General features: G+C 34.0%; 1 protein-coding gene across 2 annotated transcripts in view; it reads right to left on the bottom strand.

Moving 5' to 3' along the window:
• Positions 1 to 20,193, bottom strand: part of Sema3a (semaphorin 3A) — a 431,159-nt gene extending 410,966 nt beyond the window's left edge. The window contains exon 1 of one of the 2 annotated variants that reach the window (XM_078040129.1): positions 19,903 to 20,193. The gene's annotated coding sequence lies outside the window, so the exon portion shown is untranslated. Of the gene's footprint in view, positions 1 to 3,990; positions 4,248 to 19,902 lie in introns of those variants that run through there. The other variant, XM_078040128.1, reaches the window with a different exon arrangement.
• Positions 20,194 to 21,269: the final 1,076 nt, after the last annotated feature.

The raw sequence follows: 21,269 nt of genomic DNA, 5'->3' as shown, positions 1-21,269 counted from the left end.
TTTTGTTAACCTAAAGCATTGCCCACATGTCCATATGTGAAAAGTGCTTTTGGAAAAAACTAAAAGCACTCTCTCTTTTAATAATTATGACTGTAACTTGAATCACTTTCCATTATTTCTCACTTAAAATTGCTTCCTTTTATAAAATGGTTCAATTACTTATGTAAAACGAGATGTCTTAGTGATAAATTTGTTGTTGTTATCAATAGGTAAGAAGTTCTTACCTATAATCACAGTAATTAATTTTATTTTCCAAGCATGCTGATGGTTGATTTTATTTATGAAGAATATAAACTTAAAAAAATACAAACATAAAAGTAATCTAGATAATAACTATCTGTGCCAGTAGTTTTCTTTTTTAATTACTAGTGAAATAAAAAGGATGAAAAGGAAGAAAAGCATATTGAATATTCCAAACAAAAAAAAAAAATAAAGCGGAAGAGTTTTCATTGCTTCTCAGTAGAGTGAATGAATTGTCACCATTTACTAAATTCACTCTTAAATAATCTGACCAATATTGGAAAAAAAATATGAGATTCATTAAGTGCTTGAGATTTCAATATACTTAAAATTCACGAATAGTTCATAAATCTTCTATTGTTTCTATTGTCAGAAGTTTCGAGGTCAAAATTAAATATGGAGAGGTGTTTTCCAATTATACAATGTCCTTATCATATCTTGTTTTTATTTTTCATTAATTTGGCCAAGTTTATGTTCTTAATCACAAAAATATTTTATCCTAGATTAGAACTAGGCTGTGTGACAGAGTATTTCTGGAGATACATACGATCCTGTGAACAAAGAAGACAGTTAACAGTTGTCAAACATTCTTCCAGAAACAGGCAGGAGTGTTGCTCAGTGGTAGAGAGTTTGCCTGATATGAGCAAGGCCCCGGGCTTGAACCCCAGCTCTAAAAAGTAAAGATAGACAACAAAGATATATAAATAAACTTCTGGGAGGAGAGATGATGGGAGAGTACAGACTGGGTCTTGGTAGGTGGGTCTTACATTGCTGTGACACAATATAAGATATCAGAACGAAGCTTTGGATGAATTTAAGAGAAGATTACCAGTTGATGCTAAAAATATGAGGCTCATAAATGGACAGTAGTTGACATTTACTCATAGTATAAACAAAGTTCCATAAAACACAAATTCTAGAGCCCTTCCCTAGTTATCTTTTGTTTTTAACACTTCTTATTTAGCAATATTTCTTAGCAAAAGCTCTACAAAAAGCACCACAGGAATAAAAGTAGGCCCAGTCTAACCTCCTCCCTGTTCACCCATTAGGTTGGTTAAGATTTTAATTCCTTTTCCTTATAGACTGCACTTTTCATAATTGGATTTCACATATAATATTATTTGGGTCAGAGGGAAAAATAGATTATGATTCTCTACTGGCTTGCAACCAGTAAAGATGGGAACACTGAGAGTAGACCTAGGGAAAGAAAAAAGAAAGGCCTATTTTAATTGGCCTTCCAAAGAGCGCGTAACAAGATTGAAATGGGGAATTAACATGTTTTAATTGTGTATTCCAACAAAAACTCTTGAGGTTCACAACCAGCAATACACAAAAGAGAAACCGTTTTCTCAAGTCAGAAAGACACAGAAATTAAATTGTTTCCCACTATCTTTTGTAATGTGTCTTTTCTGCCAGGGTCACAAAGAATTAATGCTTAGGAGTGGCCTTGCAGGCAAACTGATATTAAACTATTTTGTTTTTTCCCCAGTGATATTTCTTTTTTAGCAATCAGTGACTACTTGACACAGTATCACTTTAAAAGGCTAACAGTTTTTCTGACTCATCATATTTATTTTTCCCTTATTAAAGAGACACATAAAGCTTTAAAAAGGTGCAAGGAAATCCCTAAAGGACAATCTTTAGGTATCTTTTTTCAGTGCAAGATTTTGAGTAAAATTTTGAAAGTGTTGCTTAATGTAATATATCTCATTTTTCCATAGCACAAATGAAAAAAATCTATGCAGGAAGAATAAAAAGAACTTGAAATCTACAGTGATATTTTTTTTAAAAAAAGAGTAAAGCTTAGATTTTTAGAACAATAATTCCTGTCTTTTGAAGGATAAAAATAGAAATTGTGTTAGCAACCTATCCCAATGGTTTTATATCCTCATGAGAGAAAGAGGCAATGGAAGCGTTATGAAATCTACACCAGCAATTGCTAGAGTGCAACAAAGTCCCCAACTCCCCCAGCCAAGAAGAGACGGCAAAACCATCCATATTTCTATGCACACTTTTTTTCCCCTCCTGGTTTCTAGGGAAACATGCTTTTATACATAAGACTGACTTGGGAAATCTTTTTTTAGATCCCCTGTTCAAATAAAAATTGCTGCTTATAATTGTGAAGAGCATACTAGGATTAGTGGACCTCCAAATCACCTGACTCTCAGGTTTTCCCTTCATATCTTAGGTTAATGCCCCTGATCATTATTAATTGCAAAATAAATTTAATTTAATCGAGTTTTAAGAGACTAACTCAATGAACAGTAGTAAGTAGCTCTGGGGATTACTTAACCTCAAATTAAGTGCCCAATGTATAATAAAATATTAATATATATGGCCACAACAGTAAAAAAAGTGTGCCAAAGTACATGTGTGATTATATGTCCATATAATTAAAAAAGATAAAAATGTTAAAACTGTTCATGAGCTGAGGAAAGGCTAGCCTGGAGTCAAGGACTATAATAAAAAAGCATGAGCTCTATTGCCTTACTTCCTCAGTCGAACATAGGCCTCAGGAATATGCAGAAATTTTGAGAAGGGCTTTGGACCTTCATGAAATACAGATTTAGGGCAAGGAGGAGCTTAGATAAATCTGTAGACATTAAAAACATTTTGATTATTTACAAAATTATTAGTGTTTTGCATTTCTGTTGTTCAGGAAGCTGTCAATGCTGGTTCCAGTTTTCAATTTCTATGTTGCTTGTCTTTCTTTCTCATCATACTTGCCCACCTTTTTTCAGATAAACCTTGCTCCCCCATTTATATCAGATTCAATGTAATAGTTGTCAGATTTCAAAATACCTTTAAATATGTTAGAGTTGAGTAAATTTTTTCTGTTAAAAACAAGCTTTCATGCCACAAAAAGATGATATAAAGGTATGAACTCAATCAGATTCTACATTTGAACTTTTAACATGACACACTTCATCATATTAATTCAGAGGAACATAAGTCTAGTAAGCCAGAGCTATAAAAAAATTTATGTCAGTATGTTATGGTGGAGAAAGATAAATTTCAAACTTAATGAAATATTGACATTGAAAAAATACCTTTCCAAAGTGGCAGATGATATAACTAACAACAGCTCTTAATACTGCTATCAGTTTAGAGTATTGACAGCATGGGTGTTATAAACCTGAACTTTGGATTTAAACAAGTCTGCATCTAATCCTAGATCTGTCACTACCTCTGGATGTGAACCTGCATAATTTACTTAATTCATCTGAGCTTTTATGTATGCTTTCTTCATAGAGGTATTTAATTTTTTAAAAATTGAGATTTTTTAAAAGAAATAGTTATTTAATGAAAAATGGATTTAATGAAAAAAAATGTGTGGGTAGGTGGGTGAGTAGGTGGGTGGGTGGGTGTATGAGAAAACCTAGGTGGAAGTTCAAGTATTAATTTCCTTCAGCTTATTCCCCCTGAAAGTTTTACTATGAATCTTTGTGTTTAGACACGTCATTATTTTATATAATTATAATTTTAAAATGGATCAAGTCATCTAGAGAGATAAAGGAATTGGGAAATATTAAAAATTCATGTTATCGGTCAAATATAAACAGCAGTAATTTTTATGGGAATGGTTTGGTGTAAATATCTGATCATTTGGGCTCAGAAGAAACTCAGAAGTCCCAAACTAGGGAAATAACATTAAATATTGGTTCTAAAAGTAAAATTTTAAGTAAAGAAAAAATTAAAAAGGCAAATATTACCAATACCATCCTATTATGACTCTTGTTTTTTCCATACCTTTATCAAGGAACGACGTACTGTATTCTAGAGATGCACACTGAGGAGGATCTGCTGGAGGCCTGAATCAGTTCAAACCTCGCATGGCTGGGTGCATCCTTTGTGGCAGCAAACGGTCTTCAGCCTCATCTGCCAGGAAGTCGTAGAATCTCAACTCCTTCACTTTCCTTAGCTCTTGGCCTTGGGAAATGACAGTTTCTTTCTGATTTCTCTGAAAATAATACAATATTACAAAAGTGTTTGACTAGAAAAAAAAAGAAGAATGAATCCTGAACTTTCCTTACTGCAGGGAGAGGAAACAGTCTTCCCATTATTTTAAGCTGAGAGTTGATGAAAAGATGCAAACTCTGTATATCAAAGTGATTAATTACTTAGAAATTTCACCTAGGATGGGACCTTCCGGTGGGGTGAAGACAGTCTTTGAGATAAGTGCCTCCAAGTTTGGCTTTCTCAGTGTGGCTGGTTGCTTCCTGGCTGGTGACAGGATTACAGGAAGTAAAGGTGAGATATAGTTATATCATCTGCTTCTCTGCCAGGATTGTCAAGTTCTGGAAGGCAGTTTCCCTCCTCAGATGGCTCTGTCAACGGCTGCTCTTCTCTTTTTCTTTTCTTTTGGAAAAATACTTGAAATCCTTCTGAAATGAGTGCAACCGTTGCTCCTCGAAGCATCTTTTACACTTGACATTTTATCCTCTAGGTAGGTATAATAAGATGGCTCTTTTTTTTTCTCTCCTCAGGAGGTTGAGAGCTGGTGGATCCAGAACCCAAAGGAGAGTAGATTGCTGAATTATTACTGTTTGGCATTTATAAGGTGTGTTTCCTCTGAAGAGTGTGAGGCACATCGTAAAATGTTAATTAATAGCCAGTATTCTTCAGTAGGTCCCTAGAGATAGCAAATGCAGGTGATGATCTGACACCCATGCTTCTACCCTGGGAGTTAGGAAGCCCCGTTCACAGTAAAAATGGAGAGCAGGTACAAAAGACCCTTGGGAATGAACGTTTATATTAGGTTAGAATTGCCCCTCTGTCTAGGGGATCAAACAAATTTGACAAATTTGGAGGTTCAGTAAAGTGAAGGGAAACCCTAACAGAGAGAAAAAAAAATCAATGCAGGTAAGAGAAAAGAGAATGAAGTGGAAAGAATAAGCGGAAAAAAAGTGAGACATTGGTGACATCATTTTTTCTTACAAAGGCCTCAGATGGGCTTCAGGCGCCAGAGTTCTTGCTCCCCCTTTCCCTCAGGAGTGCTGAGTCTCAGGAGGGCTGAGGCTGGGGTTGGGGATGCAGCCCCTCTCAGTCCCTGGTGAAAGTGTATGTGTGTGATTATTTTCTCTTTCTTGTTTTTCTTTTCTTTTCTTTTTTTTAAAGCTAGAAATATTCAACCTAAAATTTCCTTGCATTTATGAGTTGTTGGAGAAAAGCAGAATCTGTTTCTGTCGTTGATTTGTTTTTTCTTTCTGTTTATATGTTTGTTTGTCCATTTGGTGTGACCGTGTGTGAATGTGATGAGTAATTATGCTGTTTTTTGTCGTTGGTTTTGGAGTGGTGGCAGTTTGTTGGCTTGCTATTTTAAGGTTTAAAAACCTCATAGGAAACAGATATCATTTCCTTAAATTCTTTTCTACTTAGCATTTGAGAAAATCTCAAGTGACAGAAGCAGTCATACAGATGTTAGAGCAGATTTTATTGGGTTGAGTGTGCCGCTCAGACCTCTTTTACACATAAAATCAAGATCAAAATGAATTTCAAGAGCAGTTTTTAAGAAAAAAAAAACTTCACGTAACATGCAACCCAGTAGTTTATTTTGCAAAGTGGTGTGTGTCCTTATTTTGTTTTTGTTTTCTGTGGCCTAATGGTTTATGTTATTAAAACTGGGCAGCTACTTTGCTGATAGAGGAGGTGCACAGGTATTTGGGTTTATTACAGAACTGCTGATTATCTGTGGCACTTGTCCCTACTTCAATCCTGACATAACTGTGCCAAAGCAAAAAAGCCTTTCTCCCCTGCTTCTTCCTATTGGAGAGTCTCAACTCTTGGAGTCCTCAAATTTTTTAGCATTAATTTGATGGGCTGCTATTATCTTTTGGTAGGCTTTTCTCTAGTTTTCATATGAATCTATACATGTTGGTAAATATACAATTAAAGTCAGATTTTCTGGAAAGACAATATAAAATTTTCTTAAGTTTTTTTATTCCCCTGGAACCCAAGGATAAAGTGGAGAAAGTTAGTGTAAAAATATTTTCAAGACATCTTAGTTGTCTAAATACAGAGCCAATAACCACGTTAAGGTCTACAAAATAATGCTGCACAGTTCTAAAACTTCAAGTTAGTTTTATTAAATTAGACTGGAAAGCTTAATTGGAAGAATTTCTTAAATTCTTCAATAAATAACACAGATGCCTAATATAAGCTTGGCAATCAGGTGCTCAAGTGAAATATATGAAAAATAAATGAACATAAAATTTCACATCAGGGCTGGGGATATAGCTCAATGGTAAAGCCTTGCCTCACATGTGTGAGGCACTGGGTTCAATCCTCAGCACCACATAAAATAAAAATAAATAAAGATACTGTGTGTTCATCTACAACTAAAAAATATTAAAAAAATTTCACATCAGTACCAGGAGTGATCCTTATGTGCAGTAAATCAAATCGATAAATACCCAAAATGTGGTAGAGTAAAAGTAGAAGAAACAGAGATAGATGAACACTAACTTGTACAATGTCAATATGGTTTACTTGCCTCTTAGTTGTGCTATTAGTATGCCAAATATTTCTCATAATTTAGAGACATGACTGCAATTACTAACTACTAATTGTCTCTATTCAAGGTCTGAAGAAAGAAAGAATAACATTTCATTAGTTTTCCAGGATAGAACCTCTATTATAATTCTTAATATTGTACTAAAGGAAACTCATTCCTAGTTGTTCTTATGCAAGTAATAAGTATTGCAGAAGAGTACCTACCATGAATTTATAAAAAGAAAATGATAATTCAAAGCCACATAATTCAAAACACACCCCTAGTATGTTTACATCACTGTCTCAACAATAGAAATGACCTGAAATATTGTTAAGACAGCACCATTCCTGAAGCAAAGGGGCTTAACTAAATCAAAGCATATGGTGAAGACACCCTGCAAAGACGGAAATTTTCTTCCATGAATTTTCTCAGTTTCCAAGCTACATTTGCATGTATGTTTTATCACTTTGTGTGTAAAGAATGCACAGTGACAGGTCTAGGCTATTTTTGCATATGTATAGAGGTATAAGAATATGGAATATACTTAATAAAAAGTGAAATAGTGACTTAATGTGGTAGTAGGCCCTGAGTATCTTCAAGAGGATCTTTACAGCCTTGAAAGTCCAATTGTTAAAAATGTTTAGAGAGCAACATTTAAAAAGCAATTTCTACTGAAGTCATCGATTTATTGATTTATTCTCAAAACATGTGGTCAATACTGACACTTGACTCACCTTTGAGGAGCACATTCTGCCTGGACTCTCTTGCCAAGTCACCCTCATTATCAACCTTCCTCCTTAGTTAGGTAACCAGAAAATTCCAAGTGAACAGCTAAGCAGCCCTGTGGCCCTGTGTTGAGGTAACATCTTTCTAGAGTTGAAGTCATTGTGTTACACTGATCTGTTTTTCCAGTGAGATTTCACATTTGTTAAAATCTACCTTGAAATCAGCAGTAAGAGAGACCCTCCCTGGCCCTCAGTTGCTCACACCTTCTAGTGTCAGTTCCCTCTGGGACTTAAGAGTGAAACTGAGCACTTTGGCAATTCTAAAAATAATCAGTCCATTAGTATCAAGTTGCTTTCCTGAATATAGCAAGGTGTTCTTTCTCTCTCCCCCACCCCCAACCACCCTCCCAACCTAACCCCAAGATCTATTATGTTCAAACTACAATAGGAACTCTATGGACTTACAATTTTCACTCCAAGGATTGAAGTTATAAAACATAATAGCATATAATGTTACACACAAAACTTTTTGCAACTTTGTAATGTTATTTTACTAAATTCATAGGTAAGTAAATGTAGATCTTGGTGAAATAAAACCATGATATACAATACACAATACATTTGACTCTATTTACTAACATAACATTTTATTATTAATAACATATTATTTTATGTGAAACACACAAAAACATAGAGTTTTGTAGACCAAAAAAGATTATGATAAAGCGAGCTATTTTTATTTCAACAAAATTGGTTATATCTAGTGGCAAGAATACTTGCTAGAAAAAAAATCAAAAGTGTTTTGTTAAAAAAAATCATCATTTATTTATTATAATTTTAACTGTAGATCTAAGACATTCCAAGTAGTATGTATTTTGAAATAACTGGTTGTTTTAAGTGCCTGAAATTAATATTAAATATATTTTAGCATAACTACAGAAAAATATTTCTTTATTGTTCACAAATTTTCAGGATTATGTAGAAAGTAACATGACACTGCTATGATTGTCATCCTTACATAAGATAGCAATATAAAAAAACATTGTCTAGCCTTTATCTTATCAAATATATCCTAACATGCTCCTTAAGATGATATTCCAGTTTCATATACCTCTATGGACACCTGGAAAATTAATTAGAATCCACAGAAAGAAATGGAGTCCAGTGTTTGCTTTCCAAATGCCTTTTTTACAGCCACTCACAGGACAATAAAAACATTCTACTAAGATTCTTTTTCATGCTAAGGAATGCACTGAGTGGGGTCTGTTTTGGGGGACTGTAAGGGGAGAAACCTGGGGTGCTTTAAGGTTAATGGACAGTGATTAAGGTTAATGGCTGAGTGCTTAAGGTTAAGTGTTGTATTTACATAGCTGCCAATTCTCCTAAAAAAAAAAAAAAAGTTCTTGTCTATCAATCAGTTTCAGCTAATAGCCAATTAAACAGCAAATGGAGGATACAGACCAAAGGTAAAGACCCTTCAACCTGCATTTATAGGGTATCATTGTGAATTTTCCACAAAGAATATTTATTGAACACCTACTTTGCCATGCATGGCTGTGTTGCACACAACAAAGTAGAAGCCAAGGCCTCTGTGTTGAAAAAACTTGGACCTAAGTATGACAATATCTCAATACAGAAAGCTATCAAATACATCACACAGGTAAGACACATTACATAATCCAGAGCAGGGAAAGATACTACCTAGCTCAAGATTTCATAGAATGGGGAAGGATATTTAAACCAAACCTTAAAATTAATAGTTTTCAAAGAGCTATATTTCATTCTAATTTTTAAAAATATACAATCCCAAGCAATGTGAACATATGTCAGTGACAACATTTGACAAACATATTGCTCTGTGCTACAACGATGTGTATGATTTAACAATACTACTAATAAACCAGAAGCTCAATAGGAATATGCATATGATCTTTTCATACACAACATCTCAAGATCAATTTAATTTAATGATGACTACACCACAAACATCCAAAGCAAAATTAAATCAGTGCATTATATTGAATTCAATGTAGACTTTTCTTAGACTAGGCAAACCAGAATGGTGTAGAGGCTGTAAGGGTCTGGAGTATCCAGCAGTTAGCCAAGGCAAACTGTATCACTGACCCCCAAATGGCTACATGATTAATTATGTGGATGGAGTTAACTAAAACAAGATTGATGTTCATCTCTGCAGAAGCGATTGGAAACAGTGCTTTGTACATGGAGCAGCCTCACTTTCCCTCAATGAGCAACATTCAGCCAGGCCTCTTTGTATTTCTCTTACTTTCTTCACTCTCTCTGAATTTCCAACTGATTTCCGAAGGAAAGCATACTAGGGATGGAGAATATAGCAGTAAAGGGCTGAAGAGGAAGAGCCAGAACGGAGGAGAAGGTAAAAATTGACAGGTAACACATAATCATAAAAAGTGAAACTTAAAGCATCTTTTAAAGAATATTTTTTAGTCTCTAAGGTTCTTCTACTGCTTAGTTTCAAAATTTTCAGAGCTTGTGCATAAATTAGGCAGAGGTGAATTGGCACAAAAAGTAAGCAGTGAACTTGAGTAGTCCTGATCTTCTGACAGCAAAAGTACTGGATCATTCAACAGCTCCTGGATCAGGCCTGACCTGGGGCAGGATTGACAAGAAGAGTTCTCTTACATAAAACATAAAAAACCTTAAAAGGTTAGGATTGTATTCATTAAAAAATGGATCTTTTAACATGCTGCATCTACTTTTAATGAGCCTTGCTTTCAGATCTGGTAGTGAGCATTACCCCAATAGATTGCTTTGGCTTAGAAATTAATGGGAAGGTGGGTGTTAATGTAAAGAATACAAACTATTCAGGAGTACAGAACTTGGTGAATAGAAAAACCCTACTGTTAGCAAAATTTTCTTAATTGAAAAATCCCAAGTCAACAAGAAGGCTCTGATAATGGGGGGACTCAACTTTTGAGAAAAAAGAAGAAAGGTTATCATTGAATCAGGAAAGGTATGAGGAGGAATGCTAAGGCCACAGTTTATGACACTCAAAATTTGCTAAAGATGAGTTCTGTTCTTGATATTGCCCGGCTCTCCATACTTCTAAGTAGAGAAGGCCCACCTCAGTGTGGAGTTGACCAAGGACGAGATACTAGAGCAAATCGAAATCTGCAGCACTCCACCAGTCTTTCAAATATTCACTTAGCCTCACTTGCTTCTGTATCTCTCTCAATTATTAATGTCTTGTGCTGCACAGGTTGGGATGAAACAATAAAAACAATTTTATTGTTTAAACTTAAATAATATTTCAAACTCTTGAAGTAATTTTGGGATGTCCTACTGAAAAAAAGTAAAACTAAAAATGTTTGAAGTATATTATTCATCTGAATGAAGACAGCCAGCCACAGTTGATATTGAAACCCAATATCCATTAAATAAGAAATGTAGTTTATAATAGAAAAAAGATCTAACAGAAACTTCATAAATCTCTGACAAAAATTCCAAAGATTTATAGTTCAGATTTTAAGAAGAAATATGAGATAATTGAAATATATTTTTCTATTTCTTTAAGTAAGGCTTAATATGGTTTTATGTGTTTTTCCCTATTACACATAATGCAAGATAAATTAAGTTCACTCTTTTCAGCTAATTACATTGCACTGTCTCCATTTCATTATGGTGTCTATAGTTTGACAGAATAAAAAATTAGCTTTAATAGAAAAAAGGCAAATTATTATCTATTTAAAGTGCAAGAAATGCATTTTAATTCTTTAATTCATAATAAGCATTTAACAGAAGCCAGAAAAATTAACTGAATCAATGCCCTCATTTTTCAGTATTCAAGTAACTTGAGGATATTTAATTATTCTCAAGAGTAGTTTATTAATTCTGTCATGACTGACTTTAAGTCATTAAAATGCATTGTATAAGGAAGATGTGTTTAAAAATTAACTCACCTCCTTATGAGAGTAATATATCTTCTACTTACGTTTGTTTTTAAATTGTTTTATGTCTTAGTGTTGATCAATGTTGTTTTAATTGTACATGAAATTGTATATTGCACTTCTTAAAAATGAGACACAAAAGAAACTGTATACATTGTCCATTTTGAACTTCTTAATTTATAGATAAAAATATAAAGATAGTACTATTAATATTATTAGTTATAAGTTTTCAAGTACTATCAGTTACCTGTCCATGCTCTTGCTACCTATTTGGACTTTACTGAAAATAAATTCTCTGAATTTTTGGTTTATTCTCCATTCATTATAAAACAATATACATACAAAAATGTATACCCATCATGCAATTATATAACTAGTATCTATTTCTAAACAGTAAGTTAATAGATTGAATTTGCATCAACAGATTAGTATTCATTCATTTAAATTCTGTTATTTCAAATGTTATTTGGTGCTTTTAAAATCTAATAATTAGCATCAGCAACAAATCCTTCCAAAAAGTTGTAAGCCTACTCTGCCCATAGCCCTGTCTGGAAAAATAGCAGGAGTTAGTCTTTAAACAGTGATGATCATAATTGTAGGAACTCAGCAGATATCATCTGTTCATGACACAGCTGCCCTTCAAAAAAGCCTGAGTTCCTGCTACTTCCTTTCCTTCCCCTAAGGCATGCTGTTCTCAGCCAGGGCCATATATGACATTCTCATGATCACAACTGAGAGACTATACCTGGTTCCTTTTACTGCCTCTTCCCCTTTGCAAAGATAGTGCTCAAGAACCAGCATCCTGAGTTTTGGAAGTAAATCTACTAGGCTTATCCTTTGTGAAGCCTCAGTTATTTTCAGAAGTTACACAATTCCAAGTTTTAGTCTTTTAGATTCAGTATCAACTTGTCATAACCGAGTATCATAAAAATAAGACAAAAAAATCTTGAAATTTTTAATTAACAAAACTAGACATTTTTCAGCCCTTTGTAATGACGGTGTATAGGTGCATGTCATTTGAAGTGTTTATGGAAGGGGAAGAAATGCTTACAATATCGTGCATACAAAACAAAACTATAAATGACGGCAGGTTTATGTGCAACAAGTATAACCATAAACTAAAGCACAGTCTGGATTTGTAGACAGAAGAGAAAAAGGCCATGCTAGTTCTTAAAATTAATCTTCTCAACCTCCATGTTATCTCCCTGCTGATAAAGAGCTAACAGTATATTTTCCCCATCTTTGTGATAATTTGATCTTTTGTTAACTGTCTAGAATTACTCCACTTGAAAATCAGTAAAAATCAGAATGTCTGCTGTATTCTAGGAAGATTTACCTATGATAAAAATGACTCTTGACGGCTACAATGAATCAGGACTAGGAAAGCTATAAACCTGAAAGCAAGCCTGAGTTTCCCTGAATATTGTGGCTATTTGCACTGAAAGGGCCCCTTTCAAGAATCCTAAAAGCTGTGTTTCTGTTGTTGGAAAAGCTATCTGTATCTCCAGGAAAGGAAGCTTTTAAACTAGGGTGCCCCAAACCTGCCTCCTTTTGACCTTGTCTGCTTTCACTGAGATATTAGACTGCTATAAAGAAGTCCTGAAGTGGAGCTGCTGATATTGCCCTGCTGGTAGTCTGTGGTTCTTCCTTATACCATCTGCCTGGAAGTAGGCACAACAAATGTGGCCAATAGCTTTGTGAGAGAGCTTGTGGCTGCTTAGGAGAGTCCAAAAGACTTTGGAGAAATACACTATCCAAGCCATACTAATAAAAAAAAAATGGGGCTTTGTCATAATCAAAAATTAAAGTTCAAAATTTCTAAAACAATTTGAAAATTGTCAATACTATTGTGGTTTAAACATCTTTTAATTAATATAGAAGACCTCTGTGTAATGGTCTGGGTAGTTATAGTCATTATTTAAAGTTACATATTACATAATGTAAATTCTAATAGGTCACGGTAAAACTGAAAAATGCATTCAAAATGCATATTTTTCTTGTTGGTGCAAACAAAAGCTTGTGATGTAATTCTTAAAAGAATTAAAATAGGGCTGGGGTTGTGGCTCAGTGGTAGAGTGGTTGCCTAGCATGTGAGAGGCACTGGGTTTGATCCTCACAACACATAAAAATAAATAAATAAATAAAAGTATTATGTCCAACTACAACTAAAAAAGATTAAAATTAAACAAAATAAAGTACATTAAACAAAATAATTTTTTATGTGACAGTCTTTACTATGCAAATATATATAATAGAATCTTGCCAAATAAAAAAATTTTTAAATATATGCAGATAGTTACTTATTCACTTTCAAACACACAGAGAAAATGTTTACTACATTATTATAACATGGAAGTTAATGGATATACTTTAAGAATATGAAATAAGGTTTGATACAAAAATATATCATTTCCCACTGATAAAATCATTTTAGTATCTGCATTTACACAAAAGTGCCATAAAAACATGTATTACAAAAGAAATGGCATTACCTGATTTTTCTAGAGTCAAAGTAATGGCAACACTAATGCTTTTAAGGCAGCCCAAGAAACCAGAACTATAGTAAAAACAATTTCTATCACAATCTGCATAATGTGGACATCTTGACCTTTGAACACATCTGCTGCTTTCAATATTAGTTATTTGAATGATTTTTACAGGTTTAATATTATTCATTAAGTCAAGAAAATAAAACACACTGCTCATCTATAAAATGGAAGTGACAACTTTACTTTTGCTTATCAATATAATTAAGCTAATGTGATCCCACAAACATAGTAGTTATAGAATTAATGTTTCTTCTCTGTTTTTATCCATATAGACTTGTTTTTATGTCCTAAAGGAAATAAAACTGTTTGCATATAAATTTCTGTCACCCAAATTTTCATGTTGTGTAAGCTAAATATTTTGTTAAGAAAAATTGGTTTTGATAAAATATACTTCCATCATAATTTCAGAAGTGAAAAAGATCAATGTTTCACTATATAATCTATTTTATGGAGTACTTGAGAGCAAGAATGACAATACAAGTCAATATTTTATGTGAATTTTAAGAAGTTCTTGCCAGAAGTAATAATTTTTATTGTCTTAACCATGTGTCAAAACAATATTGGATATGATTGGGCTTAAAACCAAGCCTAATTCAAGGGTTTAGGGTTGTAGAATTACTTTCAGATTGTAAAGATTTAGGTCTTTTGTTTTAACTTTGTTTCCTTTTTTAAGTTGTTCAAAATGGGGACAGGGAAGAGACTCATCAAGAAACAGTATTAATCAAATATGAACCCTGCCTTAAGTTTATAAAATTAGAAAATGTTTTGAGAAGTGATTCTTTGATCCAAGAAAGAGTTCTTTTTTAAGCTTATATTTTATAAATTCTCAAATTTGTAACAGAAGTAATTTGAAGTGTATAATACTAAGGAATAAAACAAAAGTGAAGATGACTGCTAATTAGAAACTCTTTTGAGTTCTGATTTATACACACCTAAGAAAGAGTAATGATAATGTGTACTTCATAATAAAATGAAAGATTCACAGCCATGCTTCAAAATAGGGTACATATTTCAGTGGGCCTAGAATGAAGATAAATATTTAATATTTAGCAATAGTAGAAACCAACACTTTTGAATTTGGGTTGCAGAAATGGCCAAGAGTTCGATTTGTGTAGGTGTACTAGGAGTAAGAGGCCTCTGTATGAAGGGAGGATCATGAGCTTAGTTGAGTGTTGTGAGTGCCCACTGGGGATTTGGAATGTAGGAAAACACAGAACTGAGCAGAGATAACCCCTCCCCAGATCTGAGTGGAACTGTCCACCACAGTGTCTAGGTCTGTAAGGTTCCCAATTATTTCTTAGGAGCACCAGCCACAAGTGACCAGAGTAAGAACTACTTCTAGATGGGTGCTCTGTGGAAGGCTTGGAATGTGAGGTTAGGGGGAAAGAGAGAGATAGGGTTGGGTAGGGGGAGAGTGAGAGAGACACACAAATAAACATGAAGTAGTTACTGGATAATACAAAAAAGATTTATTAGGAAAAGATTAACTTCATGGAGTTAGCCTGTTGATCTCTTTGACTAATGATAGTGATAGAGGAAGTCTTTGACGACTGTTTTTAAGTAATCATCAATCCTCAAGGTATTTAGAGCTTTCAGATCCTGTCACCATACATTCATTCTTCCAGAATCTTGAGATTAGTTTTTAAAAAATCACTTGTTTTCCTCTCTTTTTTCTTATAAGAGTAGTCTATAGTTTTATAAATGCCAATCACATTTAAATACCTTTATCAAACAGCTTTTACCAAAACCAAAGGAAATATTATAATTAAAGGAACATTTAATTCAACTTACATTTTTTGAGAAAATAAGTTAAGGTGGTTTAGATTTTGAAGTAATTTCCTCATATTCATTTAATTTGCCTTATATAAACCTTCTTACATTTATAAAAGTAAGAAATTAAAATTTCTTGATTTAAAATTTTTGGTAATATAGACTATTAAAATAAGATTAAAACTGAACATTTTGCTTTGAGAGAGAATACACAGACCCACTATGTTAATGTTATATCATGAAATACAAGGGAATTTTTTGTCATAAATATTTTATTTTCAGTCTCTTCACAAAGAATCTCAACCATGTCAATAAATGTCTGAATTAGGGAGAAAGTGTTTTAGCAGATAGATCTACCACAGATGCAGGTCCTAGGAAATTCTGTATTTCAAATGAAATCTTGTGAAAATTTGTTTTCCAGGCTATGTGTCTGCATGACTGAATACACACACACACACACACAAATATATATATATATATATATATATATATATATATATGTACTTATATATATATGTACTTATATATATATGTACTTATATATATACACATATATATATGCATACATATATATCTACAAATAAATGAAAAATTAATTAGCATTAGCATTATATCTCTTAGAAAAAAAATGTCCAGGTGTTCCTATTGAATAATGGAAGGCTGAAAATCCTTGAGGGTGTCTGTCAGCTCACTTTCTTCCTTGCAGGTGGGAAGGTGATTAGATAAATCTAAATGAGAGACTATTGTAATTAGTTTTCTTAGCAAAGCTTTAGCCTAGTTGGAAATAACCCTGAAGAGATAAATTCTTGTCAGACCCAGTACTAACAGGAATAGAAACTTAACAATTGAGGGAGAATAGAAAGACTACCTCTTCTTCCTATTTCTGAGATTTAACTGCAACTCCTTCTTTACCTGTAGGAGACCTCTGGAAAATAGTAGGGTCTACAAGTTCTGCAGGATGATGTAACTGGAAGTAAGAGCAGACTCAACTATTACCTGACATTCAACTATTTAAGCTTTGCTCTAGTGGGCATGCTATCAATTTAAGTTTAAGAACCCTTTTCCAAATTCACCTAGTCTTGGTAAAGTGGCCAGAGATAAAATCAGCTTTGTATTGTTAGACCAGAGCTCATGCAGACCTCATGGTCAGATGAGATATCTGCCTTCAGGCAAAGTTAATTTGAACCTAAGCTCCACTACTTATTAGCAGAGATGTGTAACAGGGGCCAAATCCCATAACCACTCTATTTATACTTTTATCAATACATACTTTATTGGACTATGAAGTATATCATGGATAGAAAGCACTGAGGATACTGTCCCCTGTATTTTGTAGGTACCCAACCAATGTTTTTCATTAAAACCCTTTCTGGAAGTTGTCAACTTCCGATGCAGAGCAAAAATGATGCCTTGACTAGAAGAGGACCTGATGATACAGCTGCTCATTGGGTAGTCTTCGGAAGCTCCATTTGTGAAGTATTGACATTCTGGGCTGTTCTTTGTCCTACACTTTCTTGATGGGTAATATTATTCCTTTATCATAAGTGCACATGGACTTTTTACACTTTGTGTTGATTTAGGGTTAAAAAGTTATTTGAAAGAGAATATTACTTAGGATAAATTGGTATAAACAATGATTTCTAAAAAATTTCCTCTTGGCATATGGAAATTTTCATGTGTAATAAATACAGTGTATTATGTTGTTTGTACACTTGATTACTCATATTGCAATCTTATTTGAAAACATGGGTGGATAAAGCCCTGGATCATGAAACAAACACAAAATTGAAAATATAAAAGCTCTTATTTAAGGACCATCTAACTTATGAATTGCCTTATGTTTAGCATACTTATTAGCAAATATAATAGCAGTCAAAAATCATTAAAAAAAATTCATGGTGGACTTAGCTTTAAGTTTTCCCAGCACAAGTCCTGATTGGAAAGATTTTAACTACCATTATACCTTTTTCCACAAAAACAGATTGTAACAAAAACTCCAATATAGTTTCTTGGGCTTCTCAAAGGTTTATAATTCTTTTGTTCATCTCTACTGTGCTAAATTTCTGCAATGAATTTGCCATTAGTGAAAAAGCATTATCTTCATGAGTTACCTGCATATATTATCAGCACACAGCCAGCATTTAATCATAATAAACTTAGATGAAACACCAAGCCTCTCTTCTGTCACACCGCATATACCCTCACAGTGCCCCTAAAGGTTTATTAAATTAACTGAAACTTGAGGAAGGGCTATATAAACTATTTAGATGAAAAGTGAAATTTCCATTTATCATTCTATGCTTTCAATTATTAGCTAGACCAATTTTTTTTCACTTTATTATTTTTTCTTTGCTCAACTTCATATACTATTTGATATTGTTGCTCTTGTATGAAAACAGTCACATGCATTAGAAATGTGCAGTATGGACCGCTTGATTTTTATTACACTTTGAAAAGCAGATGAATAAATCAAGGAGAAAGAAATTTAAATGCAGTGCTGAAGTGAGGTCCAGCCTTTGAAACTGGCTTCCTATTAATCACAGGGCTGACCTTTCCATTAAGGGGCACTTGTTGGAGTCATTGACACGGTTACAGCATTCATATGTGTGAACTGTACTCTGTGGTATTCATGTACTGAGGAAAGCACAGTGAAATTAGAATCTCTCCCTGTAGGGGGTAGACATTGACCGCTATTCAATGCCAACAATTGTCGGTTAAAGTATTTCATGAAGAATGACTTTTAAACTGCATTTACTCCACCATCAGTAATGTCAAATGCAATTCTTAAAGAAATATATTTAACTGGCAGTAATTAATTAAACCTCTCATAGCAGCAACTTTATCCAGGCTAAATCATTTTTGAATATACACAAAGGAGTCATCAGAATTCTACCGTCATGGATTTTAAATCATCATTTTCAATGATGTCCATCTATAATAGTTAGAAAACAAAAACAAAACACTAGCCAATGGGGAATTACTTTAACAATGTGATAGTGTTTTGTTTAAGTTTGCCTGTCTCAAGACTCTAAACATGTGTATTGTCTTTTGAGATGACAATGCCATTCAGACTCATTTTTCAAGTACATAACAAAAATTTTAAAAATCAACTCAAGAGATTATAAAAATATATATATATATAATGTTGTGGTAAGTTTTATTGCATCCTTTTCCTGAAGGATTAATTTAAGTATCATAACTGGAGTCTTTGTAAGGGCATGTGTTCTATGTGTTTATTTCATACGCGGAGCATCATCCATTTGAACAGCAAACACATTCTTCTACACTGCCTGACACTCCACCTGAAAGTCCACCGCAGTTAGCTTGTTAACACAATTCAAGATATATAGTGTAGTAGTAAAAAGATTCCCCATAGCCAAGTAAAATTCAGAGTGGAGGGCTCAAGGAACATGGCTCTACTTAGATCAAATCTGAACTTCAAGTTCAAACATAGTTTAATGGTGAATCCAAAGTTGTAAATGCAAAGTAAACGCAATGTGAAGGCTGCTTTAAACCAAGCATGAAAGACCAAAAAGTCAAAGTTGAGATTTCCCACATCTGGTTTTAATAGCTCTTCCTAGGCTATTAGACAAATGACCTTTTGTTTTGTTTTGTTTTGTTTTACAAAAAGCATTATCATTGTCATTGCTGCTACAATCTATTTCTGCCTTTAGAGTTTTCAGGATCACTTCTTTGGCGAGAGTCAAAGCTGTAGAATGAATTTGTTAAGCCAAAATTACAGGAAAATTCCTCACATTAATGTATCAACAATGATGTAATAATATAGTCATGCATAAAAGCCGAAATCCATTTTCAAAAAGGGTTTGAGCTTTGTAAAGATTTTTTTTTTCTATTCTCAGAACTGTGACAAAGCACTTGTCACCATCATTTTTGACAGTAATAAAGGATATTTCACCCAGAAATAGCAGTTAATATGCCAGGCTCCGGGCTTGAATTAGCATTATTATTAGCACCACATTTCAGTTTCAAGACCTTCTGAATGAGGAGTCACTCATGGAGTATTTAAGCTGCAGTGACAGTGCCAGGGCACTGTGCAAAACGAAACTGGAGGAAATCCACAGGGTTATGAACACAGGTTTTTTTGCTGGTTCACTTTTGCACAGTCTTTAGAGGATTCCCTGAGAGTAAACACCCTTAATGAATTCCCAAGTAAAAGAAGGAAAGATAAATATTCTACTTACTGCATTTGTTGTCCTTTGTCCATGTGCTGAAGTCAAAGGGCTGTTCTGCAGTTCTTACCTAGCTCCAGGTTGCCCTCCGGATTAGGCATAAACGTGAGCAGCAAGAAGCATGTTGACTTTGTAACTGTACAAGGAGCAGCCCATCGCACTGCTGCTAGTGAGCCGTCAGGACAAAGTGCTAAACTTCAGCAGGAGAGCACAGCATCTATTACCCCTGAGGCTCTACCATTTCACCTACACCTGGGCGGATCTATCAAGCTTCATCTCTATTAGAGCTATTTGACTCTGTGGTTTAGGAGGGAGGAGGAAAAAAAAAAAAAAAAGAGGCTTGCCGTTGTCACACTTGTTTCCTATTAAAGAGCCTTACGGTGGATTGAGTAATTGTGTACGAAGGTAGTCTGGCTGGCAGATGTGTGCAGCCCCAGCGGAGCACTAGATTCAAGGCAGATGGGTTGTACCAGGGCGCAAACAACATTGAGAGAGAGAGAGGCGTGATTAAAACAGCAGGCCTCTGTTTTATAGTGCTGGAAGTGGGGTAGCATTAAAGCTCCTGGGAACTAGAGCTCCCCAAATGATATTGCTCTGTATGAAAGAAAACAATAAATTCAATAAAAAAGAAAGATGTTCAAACTACAAAAGTTATAGAGATATTTGTAATATTCAATTTAACTATAAATGAAGGATTAAATGGCACACTCTTCCCCAATACCCTAACTAAACTTAATTAAAACTACTCAATCATGGGTCATAGCGGGTTATTGATAGTGTTAATGTGATGGATTTGAAACAGATCCCTCATTCTGCTACATAAGCCAAGGTTATCTTTTTAATCTGAATTAAATTGCTTTAAGGAGATTTACACTGTTGGGCAGATTGACATCCTGCAATTGGGCTTTTTTTTTTTTTTTTTAAATGTGGTTGAAGCCAATTGTTTGAAAAAATGTCCTTATCATTAGTTATTTCTGCATACTCCTAATAGCTCAGGTAACTTGATTCAAGGAAACTTTAGGGCTTTCTATGTCACTATTCTTTCTGACAATAAAATTGCATAAAAAAGTCAGAATGAGTATAATTTAATTTCGAAGTCAGAACTGTTTGGTCTATTTCCCTATGCTATTGAGAGCTGTTCTATGTTCAACAGTGAGCAACTACTAGTATTAATGATAATGATGATGATGATAATTGAACAATTGCTCTGTTGCCAGAAATATGCAAAGAACTTTGAAGACATTATCTCCTTTGATACCTACAAGGACACTGTGAGGTCAATACTACTATTATTACCTTTTCACCTCTTTTTTTTTTTTCACACATGAGGGAAAGTGTCCCTGAGAGGTTCCTCCACCCAAGGTCACACATTTGTTATA

Source organism: Ictidomys tridecemlineatus, chromosome 2 (assembly GCF_052094955.1).
Source record: "Ictidomys tridecemlineatus isolate mIctTri1 chromosome 2, mIctTri1.hap1, whole genome shotgun sequence".
Lineage (NCBI taxonomy): Eukaryota > Metazoa > Chordata > Mammalia > Rodentia > Sciuridae > Ictidomys > Ictidomys tridecemlineatus.
The sequence above is the reverse complement of the archived record's forward strand: the minus strand, read 5'-3'. Positions and strand labels throughout refer to the sequence as shown.